Raw genomic sequence first — 12,911 nt, forward strand, 5'->3', positions numbered from 1 at the left:
ATACCAAAGCTCGGTCACATTCTCTTTTCTTCTTTCTTTTGGTCTCCTTAAATAAGGGTCGGGTCAAAAACCTGTCTAGTCATTCTTTGTCTGAAAACTCTTCACATTTCCAGTCAAAGAGGGGCAGCTGTTGACATGTGATTTTTGTCCCTCCCCAAATCTTTCACATTTTTAGCACGTAAATATTTAATTTAGCCTTAATGTAGCTATTTCAGCTTATTTTGACTCTTTTTACTTTATTTTCGTCACAAAAATGAAAATTACAAAAAAAAGATATATAAATTTTAGTTTATTTATTTCTCATAAATTTTGAAAAAAATACAAAAATAGTACTTTATTTTTATTTTTATTTTTATATAAATTTAAAAATACAAAAAATATATATATATTTTTGTTTTAATTGTCAGTTTGTTTTAATAATTATTCTGCTTACGTAGGATTAATTAAATAAGGTCGTGTTTTTATTCTCGGTTGCGAGGAAAGAATAATATTTGGGTTCAAACGACTCATTTTAGGCCTAATTTTCGGACCTAGCCCAAAATATTTTCAGCCGAGACGCACATGACAACACATAACTCACACATGCTAGCACATGAACACAACACATAACTCTCACATGCTAGCACATGAACACAACACACAACTCACACATGCTAGCACATGAACACAACACATAACTCACACATGCTAGCACATGAACACAACACACAACTCACACATGCTAGCACATGAACACAACACACAACTCACACATGCTAGCACATGAACACAACACACAACTCACACATGCTAGCACATGCACACAACACACAACACACACATGGTCTTCAATATTCTCCATTAAAACCCAAACAAAAACACACACGGGAGAAGACCTTAGACACCAGCCCCTCTCCTCTCTTCATCTTCTTCAAACCACCCAACCACTACCCCTTTTTCTGGCAAAAGAACACCCCCCCTCCCAAAAACGCGGATATGGTATACCTTTGATATACACTCAATATACCGCAGATATACACGGGCAGAACACCCCCTCCCTAACGTATCTCCTTATTTCTTTCTTCTCAAACCAGAAAACAACTAACTTTTCACCATCAAAACCAGCCTTGAAGCTCCAATATTTCAGCCATCAAAATCAGTTCAAAACACATCAAAACAAGCTTGAAAATAGCTCCGTTTCTTCAGTCAAAGCGACCTCTAAAATAGCAGCAAAAACCTGTTGCAAACAGCCATAAAATCCACCCCTAACACCACCAAAAATGAGCCAAAAGATCTGCTGAAATCGGCTAAAAGAAATCGAAACAGATGCGTTTGGATTTTCGTCGCCGGTCAAAGTCGCTAGTCCAGGTTTCCTATTGAGTCTCCTTCTTGTCCGTATGGTTTTGCTTGGCTTTATTTCGTTTTGGAGTAACGATTGTTGAGCTGTATCCATTTCATGAAGAAGGTTGTCTTCTCAGTCTATTGATAGAATATTCATATCAAAGGTTCATTTCCTCTAATTTCTTGTTTGCATTAGATGAATGTTTCAGTTTTGATTTAGATCTGTCTAAATGTTTTACTATTGTTTCTTTTGTTTCTGTTTTGATTTATGTGTGTTTGATTAGAATTATTTTCTCAAGTCACTAAATGAAAGCTAGATTCGTTTGAATTGGTAGATGTTATTAATCAAGTTTCGTTGATTAGGTGCAATTAATAAATCATTGTGATTACGGGTACGGTTCCCGTGACGTAGTTGTGATGCTTAATTTCTAAATTTCGGGGGTGCATCTCATGTAACCCGATTATAATGGCTCTAGATAATCTTAGTGAATAAATTAGGATTATTTTTTTTGATAGAGACAAAACAAAAAAAATAAAAATCATAGTTGCTTTTAGGCTTGCCCTTTTAAAAATAAAATGAGTCGAGCCTCGCCCAATAAAATGCACAAACTGCGGGGCCCTCATAAATGTATATACTAAAAATACTCAGAATTTGGGATGGGCTGTTCAGCGAATTTCGCAGCCTTCCTCAAAGATAATAACGCGTTAGACTCTTTAGGCGCGATTTTAATTAAATTACATTCTTAAATTCGTGTGCGCATTTATGTGACCCAAATCCAAATCTCAATGGAGTCAGAATGTATTAACAACCACGGGTGCATTGATTGCGACGTGGTTCGAGATGCATTTTCACGACGTTGCAATTCTATTAAAAAATAATAATAAAAGCGGTTTAAACTTAATAAAAGCACACAAGTTATAACATGTATTAAAATCAAATATTTAGCCATTATAACAATTTAAGCGACCGTGCTAGAACCACGGGATTCGAGGGTGCCTAACACCTTCCCTCGGGTCAACAGAATTCCTTACTTAGAATTTCTGGTTCGCAGACTTCATTTGGAAAGTCGAAAATTTCCTCGATTTGGGATTCAAGATAAACCGGTGACTTGGGACACCAAAAGCCAAACCTTTCCCAAGTGGCGACTCTGAATTAAATAAATAATCCATTTCGAATATTGTTACTTAAATTGGAAAAACTCCCTCGCGCATTTAACCCTTCGGGGCGGGCGCGCAAAAAGGAGGTGTGACATTTATAACACTCAATATAGTATAATTATGATGATATGATGCAGCAAGTAACACCTTTTCAGGTTACTAATCCCACTTTAAGGACAATTTATCTTTTAAATTGACTTTTCTTTGGCAACTAAACTATTTTATTTATCAAAGTATATTATTATATACAGAGCAAAAAAAAAGAGAGCATGACTTGGATATGTGGTCCCAAATTTGCAGACACGGTATATTTCACTTCTCCTATACCACCCTACTTCAAGCTAGTCTGTTTGACCAAGCTTTATTTTTGGCCAAAATATTTTCTTTCTTTCTAAAGTGAAAGTATTTGACCAAGTTTTTTGAAGGAAAAAAAATATTTTTGAACAAAAGCAAAAGTAATTTCTGAGGAAAAAAAGTAGCTTCTTCCCACAAGTACTTTTTTGATAAGTACTTTTAAGAAAAATACAATTAGAAATACTTTTTAAAAGTTTGACCAAATACTAATTGCTGCTCAAAAGTACATTTCGAATTGATTAGCCAAACACTAATCACTTTTTCAAATTGATTAGCCAAACATAATTGAATAAAACACTTTTCAAAATAGGCAGATTTTAGAAGCTTGGCCAAACGGCTTCATATGTTGCCTATTTACACTTTGCCATATGGCAGTAGAGTGTCACAGCCAACGACTCATGCAAAATGGTACAAGATAAAATTCAGATGAGATAGAAGAAAGAAATAGTAGTAATACTTTCTTTTGTCATGCACCAGAGAGAGAATTTCTTAAAAAACTGTTCTTTTTGGTTGGAATCAAGAAAGCTAAAGAGATAGCATTATGGTTAAAGATGCTCAAGAGGTATCTCTCATTCTCTTTATCTAAAGCAAAGAAATAGCCAGAGCTACCTTTTAATAATTATAAGAAGGAGAAAACACTGAATATAACATACTGAAAATTGAGAAGTAATGCTAAGAAGGGAATACGTTCTACGTTAAGGCTCTTGCAAAAAGAAGGGGGCTTGCAGCGACTAGCAAAGAAATAAGCTGACCAGGGAGAGCCATGGTGCAAATTGTAAACTTTGAACCTGCCTTTTGCTGTACAAAGCTAGAACACATTACTAACTGGTGTTGAAATATGACCATTTCCATATGTAAATATGGTACTCTTAATTCAGCGAATAGCATGAATGCCGCCTGATGTTCAAGACAAATAATCAGATAGTTCGGAAAAAGAAGGCACAAATGCAACAATATTACAACAACAAAAAACCTAGTGAGTTCCCACAAGTGGGGTCTGAAAATGCAACAATACTGATTGGGGAAATAAATACACTTTGTTTAAAAGATGCTCTCGAATTATGGTGTCATCCTACAATTTTTGTATAGAATTCATAGAGAGACCAGGAATTTAATCCTCATAAAACCAGCTCTGAGTTCTGAATAAATTTTGATTCTAGGAACCATTTTTTTGTCCAAACCAAACCTCTATAAGCTGAGATGAGAAAGCTGTCTCTGGGGAAGATATCCAAGTTGAGCCAAAACTCGCAATGATCCTGTCCATAAAAACCCTTACTAAGCAAAGCAGCAGTTCCATAGACCAAATCCAATTGGAGAGAAATATCAACCTATTTCTGCTCTCAGGACCATTTCTTTGAGTCCCCCCTGAATTTTACACAATTTGTACCCTCCTTATTGAGTTTGCACTTCTCAATTTGGTCACTTGGAAAACCATCATATCCTAAAGACAATATAGTTCTTTCGCAATCAAATCAATTTGAACTACCAATATGTTAAGATATCAGATACCGTAGTTTATTTTCCTCTCATTTCAGCAAGATAACCAGGAAGAAGCATTATAGAGACAATCATATAACCTGGCATATATATCACCATTGTAAAATAATGTAATTCCGACCGCAATTAATTCACTTGCTTTTCTACTTAATTAATGGATGTTGGATTATGAGTCATGGGTCGCTCCATGTGGGCTGACCTGACCCGGTTAGGAGAGATAAGGGAGAGAGGTTAAAGGGAAGTTACCACTAGAGCACAAACACCCACTAAACTGAACGTGCAAAAGGGGTGAGTGATGTGTTATCTTCCTTAACCGCTATTACTCTCCCTATTTATCTGAAGGAGACAATATAGAACAGAGCACCGTAAGAATTTTCTCTGACTCTCTTCTTCTCCTAACGAAAAACACACACAAGTAAGGGCATCTAATTGGTGGAAGATTAACTTTGTTTCCTAGTGATTCAAAGTTCGATTTGGGGCAATTGTTTCGGTGATGAATTCAATGGTTTCCGCTGCATCAATAAGGTACACAATTCGTTATTCTTGCCCCGCGATTATTAGTCTAACAATGGCATCAGAGCGGTGTTGTTTGTATCCTGGTTCGATTGCTTCCATGAAAAATATTTTGTTGGAATTATCCCTAATTTACTAGTATCTGTTAAATTTTGCTCTTGTCGCTCGAATGTAATATAGTTAATCAGGGTTGCAAATTTTATTTTATGGTGCCGCCCATGTCCTTTTGTGTCGTATGTGTTAAAAAATAGTTAGCACATCTTGAAAAATATCCCCGAAAGGATAATTGGCTTTTATGCCATATTGAAATTACTTTCTCTTTGGTTTGATGAAAAATGCATTAAAGTTGAGAATAATTATTCTTAAAAGCTGACCGAACATCCTGTTAATGTTTTTGTTGGCTTTGCCAAACTGTCAACTAATTCATTCTCAAGTAATGATTTCTACAAAGTTATTTTGATGTAGTGGGTCCTTTTTTTTGTTTCCTACAAGCATTACAAATTATTTTGAGAGACTAATTGAAAAGAATCAGTCAACTCTTTATAATAATAAAATTGGGAGTTGATGGAGTCTGCATACTTTTCTCTTAATTTTTAAAAAAAAAACAGAATGAAGAAAAGTGAACACTGATACTGATTTCTACTTGAATTGCTTATTTAATTTAGCCACTGTTAGAATTGTAAATGACAGTGTTCGCATGTCACTTCTAAATAGTAAAGGAAGTTACTAGTATTTTCTGGAGGTAAAAAAAATTATGTCAGAATATATGTTGAGACCATATATACTGCTAGAGTCTTTATGGTTAGCTATGTGACATGAGAATTGATTTAAGAGGACTCACTAACTCTTTAAAATAGGAAATTATTTTAGTCTTAATCCATCAATTCATATCCTTCTACAAATAAATGTGATATATGTTGTCACATTGAATGGTCGTAGCCATTCTTATTGTTTCCTTGGTCCTATTTCAGATATAGCTGAATAGGGACAAGTTCGAATTACTCCAAGTGGGAGTTCTCGAAGACAAGGAAGGGGACAACGTAGAAGGGTACGTCGTCGCATGACTTATTTCTACAATGATTCAGACTCGGAGCCTGAAGTCATCAGGAATGTCCCAAGGGCGAGACAAAATGAGTTAAGGGATCGAAGGGCTGAACGTAGGGAAATAGAAAAGAAATTTAGAGAGTTTAAGGAATTTCAAATGGGCTCTGATGTTTCCGTTCCTGACCATGTACACCTCTTTAAGATAAAAAGAGCTGAATTGGCTAATTACGTAGAAATTACTGATTGAGAAGCAGTAGTTATTTTAGCGGACTCTCTTCGAGAGCCTTGGGGTGAAATTTTAACTGAGATTTATCATGATGTTTGGTTTAGTGCACCTTTTAGCGTATATGAGCAAGAGTTAGTGTTCGATTGGTATATGGATGTCCTAGCAAACATGTAAATTGTTATTATGTGTTTATTTTAATGAAATTTATATTATGTTATTTGTCTCACTAGTTACATACATTGTTTATTATATCCTTTTATAATGAATTGAGACTTGAAATATGTACACACTAAAAACTGATTTTAATATTAATTAAAAATATTTATACATAGATGATGAATGGAAACGTAGGGACCATTCGATTCTATACTAAATGTAGAATTAATATTATAAGTAATTTTCTTGAGTGTGCAATCACATGCATAAATTAACTGAAGTATATATTGATGAGTTAAACTTGTAATATTGTCTCTAATAACAGACATGACATCAAAAAGTATCATTGCTGACTTGAACAAGGGTGACAAACTAAATGGTAAAAAATTACGATATCTGGAGTCGTAAGATGTGGTATGTACTCGAAGAGCAAGATGCTCTTGAAAGTATTAACCATGTTATGAGTCACCCAGAGGAGGGTAACACTGCCCAACACAGGAGGGATCTAGAAACTTACAATGTTTGGAAAAAGAAAGATTCCACTGCATGTGGAATCATTGTAAGTTCAGTTGCTGATGATCTCATCCACGAATGTGAGCAATATCCTACTGCTTAAGCTATGTGGGCACATTTAAGGGAGGCATATGGGGGTACGACTGTGACTTGCCTTCGACAGTTGACAATCAAGTTTGACACGTACAAAAAGCGTCATGATCACGGTGTCAAGCAACATCTAAGGGTGATGTTTAATATGATTGCTCAACTCAAAAGTGCTAGCCATGTTCTCTCTGATGAGCAACAAGTTCAGGCAGTGATTCGGTCTCTTCCCAATAATTGGGAACATTTGAAGGTTAACTTGACCCACAATGATATCATCAAAACTTTTGCTGATGTTGCCCGTCACGTGGAGCTTGAAGACGAGCGACTTGGTGCTGCTAAAGCTGTACCTAATGCCTTTGTGGCAGAATCAAGTGGTACAAAGAGATCAAGCTTCAAGCGCAAGAGAAACTGAAAAAATGACGGAAAGGGTAAGGAGACCGGAGAAGGAACCTCCAAGAAAAGAAACAAGTCAAATTACAAAAAAGGAAAACGGTTCTTCAAGAAGAAAGACAAGAGCAAGATGACGTGTTACAATTGTCAAGTCCAAGGGCATTTTGCTCGTGAGTGCACTGAGCCGAAAAAGGTAGCATTTCAAAGCGCATCTCTTAGTGCTATATATGTTTCTAGCACTGTTTTACTAATTGAATCTTATCCTGTGTGGATTGTAGAATCAGGGGTCATCGACTATGTGAGCCGCGATAGAGAAACGTTTATAGAGTTCGTCGAGTTCCACCTGGATCCAAGCATGTATATGTGGGAAACAATGCAAAGCTTGAAGTCAAAGGGATAGGCACTTGCCGAATGGACATGGGTGGTGGCGGATCTTTGATGTTGCATGACGTCCTATATGTTTCAGAGATTCGACGAAACTTAGTATCTGTGTCTGTTCTTCTAGATTTAGATTTCAATTTGAACTTTAGTCGCAATGGTCTTAGAATTACTCAAGATAATGTTTTTATGGTTTTGAACATCGTTATGATGGTTTTATTGTGTTAGATTGTAATCCTTCTACGTATAACTATTATGTTGACCGTTGTGTTATGTCATGTTATTCTAGTAACAATGATGTTGATGTTATTACATGGCATGCAAGATTAGGTCACATAGGGCATGATCGAATGAATAGATTGGCTAAGGAAGGGCATCTAGGTCCTTTCTCTAAAATTGAAATGCCAACTTGTAAAAATTGTCTTGCCGGAAAGATTACACGTAAACCATTTGGAAAGGCTAAGAGAGCTAATTTTCCATTGCAATTAATCCATTATGATATCTGTGGTCCAATGAATGTGAGGGCTAGGTCTGGTGCTTTATATTTCATTACGTTCATTGATGATTTCACACGCTTTGGTTATGTCTATCTGATCTCTCATAAACCTGAAGCACTTGAATGCTTTAAGAAATATGTGAATGAAGTTGAAAATCAATTAGACAAAAGGATTAAGACCTTAAGAACCGATAGAGGGCTTGAATATCTTTCAAAAGAATTTGAAGAATTGTGTAATGAAAAGGGAATCACCAGACAATTAACTGTTCCGTACACACCTCAACAAAATGGTGTAGCAAAAAGGAGGAATAGAACACTATTGGACATAATAAGGTCCATGATGGCACAGGCAAATCTACCTATCTCATTTTGGGGAGATGCGTTATTGACTGCAACTTACATATTGAACAAAGTTCCTTCTAAATCAGTTTCTTCCACTCCTTATGAGCTATGGATTGGTAATAAACCAAACTTAAAGGATTTACGACCTTGGGGTTGTGCTGCATATTTAAAAGATTCTTTTAGCAAGTTTGGTAAATTAGGTCCAAAAGATAAGAAATGTATCTTTATAAGATATTCAGAACACTCCAAAGGGTATGTGTTCATTGGTGAATTAGAGGATGGAAGTGTTAGTGAGATTGAATCACGAGATGTCACATTTCTGGAAAATGATTTTCCAAAGAAGGGTGAGGTAAAGAATAGAGAGCCTCTTTATGAAAAGTGGAACTCAGATAGTCAGCAAGTGTCTTATGACATAGTTGATAATCAAATTTATCAAGATCTCATTCTTGATCCAAGTGGGAGTGGGAACTCTCAATCCTAAAATCCTTCTGACGAACCTGAATTTCAACTACGAAAGGGTGCCGAAAAAAATATACCCAAACACACTTATGATATTGAAGATTATATTTTCTTGGTATCTCCCACAGAAATGGATGAACCAAAGTCTATGACTGAGGCTTTATCGAGCCCTGGAAAAGATGAGTGGATGAAAGCAATGAAAGAAGAATTAGAGTCCATGAAAACCAACAAAGTCTGGGATCTTGTTGATCTTCCGCCTGGGCATAGAGCCATTGGGAACAAATGGGTTCTCAAAGTTAAACACAAAGCAGATGGGTCAATAGAAAGATACAAGGCACGATTGGTGGCAAAAGGCTTTACTCAAGAAGCTGTAATAGATTATGAGGAAACAATTTTACCAGTTGTGAAGTTTACCTCAATTCGCTTACTTTTGGCTATTGTTGCACGTTTGGATTTGGAATTACATCAAATGGACGTGAAGATAGCTTTTCTCAATGGAGAACTAAACAAAGAAATCTACATGGAACAACCTATAGGCTTTATCGTTAAAGGCCAAGAAAAAAGGTCTGTAAATTGAAAAGATCTATTTATGGCCTAAAGCAATCTTCAAGGCAATGGTATTTGAGATTTCACAAGGAGGTGATCTCATATGATTTCACCATGATTGATGAAAACCATTGCATTTATGTGAAAAAGTCCAATGGAATATTTGTAATTCTTTCTCTTTATGTGGACGATATTTTATTGGCCGGAAATAATTTAGAGTGTTTGAAAACTACCAAGTCATGGCTTTCAAAGTCATTTGACATGAAAGATATGGGCGAGACAGACTATATCCTTGGAGTTAAGATCCAAAGAGACCGTTCCAAAAGGTTATTGAGTCTATCTCAAGAAACTTATATAAAGAAAATTTTGGAGCGTTTTCGCATGAATGGTTGCAAATCCATGGATACTCCTATAGCGAGAGGTGAAACTTTAATCCTTGAAATGTGTCCCAGGACTGAAAATAAAAAGGAAGACATTTCTCGAGTTCTATATTCAAGTGCTGTCGGGAGCTTGATGTACGCTACGATGTGTACTCGCCCAGACATTTGTTATGCCATAGGTCTGGTTAGCAGGTGTCGACGCCCCCTTTTTCTATACGTGGGTCGAAATTGGGTATACGACATTGGGAGGACAACTCTATTCCCTTTCGATAATTGGGTTTTGGAATTTTAAAGAGTCGCCACCTAATGATTATAGTGCATTAAGACACTTTTATGAAAAGAATTGAGATGAAGAACCAGAGTTTGAGTAAGGGCTAGAAATTATCTCGAGGGGAAGGTATTAGGCACCCCTCAAGATCCACTAGTGTGGTTTCCAGCTATGCTACAATTGTGACTCTAAGAAGACAAATAGAAAAAGGTTTTCACATAGTTTTGCAAACAAGTTTAAGAGTTGAAAAAGAAAAGAAGTAGAAGTAGTTTAGAAAGTTTAAAAGAAAACTTAAAAAGAATTAACAAGTAAAGGGGAGAGGGGTCCTAGGTTTACAAACAATATAGATCACATCAATGCAATATCCAGCAATCTCTCCTCAGAAGAGGGGTCGCACGTGATATTAGCGCACCGGTTATCATATCCATATTCTACCCTTCCCACCCCGTTAAGGTATTAAAGCGCATAAAGTTTCGTTACTTATTGCATACTAGTACCCGTCCCAATCCTATCAGTCCCGGAGGCATTTAGGACTACTATCCTAAAGGGAAAGGGATTTAGGGCCTTTTGAGAGTTTCAAAGGACAAAATACTAAGGCGTCAATCAAAACACATAATACAAGTAAAAGTGGAGGCAGATAAGCAAGTAAAGCTCAAGTAAATCTCCTTAAATCAGATAAGCCATAGAGTTTAGCATGTCTTGCATGTACTGGTTTGGTCTTTAAAAAATTAAAGCGATAAGCGGACTGATTCAACACATAACTTTTAAACAGGAAGTCCGCATTAGGCTCACTCGAATGCAGTTGTCAAAGACTAGTACACTTTAATTAGTCAACTTTACCTTAAGTGTGGGACATAACTACTGATTGTAAAGGAGTTGCAGAATAAGATAAGTTTCAGAAAAGATTGCAGACAAAGAAAATGGTTTAAAACAGTTTCAGAAAACATACTTGTTTAAGAAAAAGAGTTGCCGAGTTTTAACAAAAGAACTGAATTGCAGACTGATTCAAAAGGTTTATCAGATAAGTATAAAGAAATGAATTCAGATTGATTTGAAAAAATGTTTGTCAAATTATCAGGAAAGCAGTAAGTTTTCAGAAAATATGCACTGATTTGAGAATATTTATCAAGAAGGAAAAAGATGCACTGATTTGGTTGCAAGAAAAGCTTTAAGGGTTTAGAAAACGTGCAGAAAGTCACTTGGTTTAGCAAAAATGGGTCAGTACTATTTTAGACGAGTGAAACAATCCTGATTTGAAGTCCCTTTAGGCATGATCTCTACGAGTTAATGATTTTAATACATTTCAAACGTTAACAGCCTTATAAACATGATATCTATATGCTGATTTATCATTAAACCTAACGGTTTGCCTAATGTCATTATAAATGCAAATCCCTATAGGCATGGTATCTATATGCATAGTTGCAGAAATCAGAAAGTTAGATCCTATAGGCATGGTTTCTACTTGTGAGATTGCATAGATTAACAATAAAAGTCCTATAGGCATGGTTTTTACCCTTTTGTGCATAAAAGTAAATCCCCTCCCCTTTTCACTAAAATCCCAAGTTTATACAAATTATTACAGACCAGAAAAATAAGACAGAAATAAAAATACATCAAAAATTATAGCTATATCCGAGCAGCCTAATTTAGACTTAGTATCTAACAATATGAGATTGAACCACTTCCGAGATCCAGATTTCCAAAGCCTTCTCTTATCTAGGGTGTTTCAGAGATCCAAGGAGTTTCAAGAACTCCAGGCAGTGCTTACACCCAAGATATTAATTAGAAAGAGTTATAGTGCAGTGTGGAAGGGCCAGCCCTCAGGTGTACAAGTTCAGAGGGAGCTCAGGGGGTCCCAAGGCAAGGCTCACAAGAGAGGGGCAAAACTTAGTTTCTAAGAATGAGTGTAAGTGCAAGAGGGGGGTTAGAGAGTGCCATGGCAGGCTGGTGGTTATGCCTAGCCATAGGATAGGATGGCACACCCCTGACCAGGCCTGTTAAGCCAACAAAGAAGAGCACAGACCTATTGAAGGTCAAACTATGGTCTGGACAGTGATTAGGGCACTGCCAGACCAAAGTCTCAGACTCAGAATACACATAAAGGGAAAGGGGAATGGGAATTGAAAGAGTTTAGGACTTAGGGAGTCCAGTCCATATACACGAACAACAATATCAAGTGTTGTCATGTTTTCTGAACCATAACTCAACATACAAAGGGTTTAAGGATGGGGATTCATATAGGAGCAGGAATAAACAAACTTGCAAAAGCAGTAAATAAACAAAGAGAAGACTGAAGCATAAACACATAAGAGAGAGGCAGAATTTAAACAAGAAGAGACATACCAGTTGCAGAAGAGTAAGCAGGAAGAAAAGCAGAATTCTTGCAGCCTAAGCACAATCAGAGAAGAGGACTCTAGCTTATGAGTTCAGAGAAAAACTCGAATGCTTTTAAGAAAAAACTAAGAGTATTTGAGAGAAGAAGTAGTGATTTATGTTGTGTGTGTTCGTACTTTGAAAGAGAAGAGTATGGGTATTTACAGTTTTGAAAACGAGTAAAGAATAAGGTGACAAGTATAGCTTTAACACAACTATGGGCATGATCACAATCAAAATCAATTAACACAAGACTTCCCTTTAATCAAGGGATTATTGTTCAAACGGATACTAACAGGATCAAAAATAAGGAAAGAAAATCAGTCTGTAAGCAGAATGGTTGTTACCATAAGAGGAGCAGTAAAATCATACAATAGTTATTTAAGTCCAAGTACAGGATTGTACTTA

The 12,911-nt window shown here is 36.3% G+C and overlaps 2 long non-coding RNA genes across 2 annotated transcripts; both read left to right on the forward strand.

The window, feature by feature from the left end:
* The first annotated feature begins 446 nt into the window (after positions 1–446).
* Positions 447–6,329, forward strand: LOC138889048 (uncharacterized). The gene is made up of 2 exons (XR_011406608.1): positions 447–1,444; positions 5,814–6,329. It is a non-coding gene; the product is annotated as an uncharacterized lncRNA (long non-coding RNA).
* A 468-nt stretch (positions 6,330–6,797) lies between these two features.
* Positions 6,798–7,943, forward strand: LOC138889047 (uncharacterized). The gene is made up of 2 exons (XR_011406607.1): positions 6,798–7,451; positions 7,537–7,943. It is a non-coding gene; the product is annotated as an uncharacterized lncRNA (long non-coding RNA).
* The last annotated feature ends 4,968 nt before the right edge of the window (positions 7,944–12,911 follow it).

This window comes from Nicotiana sylvestris, chromosome 4 (assembly GCF_000393655.2).
Source record: "Nicotiana sylvestris chromosome 4, ASM39365v2, whole genome shotgun sequence".
In the NCBI taxonomy this organism is placed as follows: Eukaryota; Viridiplantae; Streptophyta; class Magnoliopsida; order Solanales; family Solanaceae; genus Nicotiana; species Nicotiana sylvestris.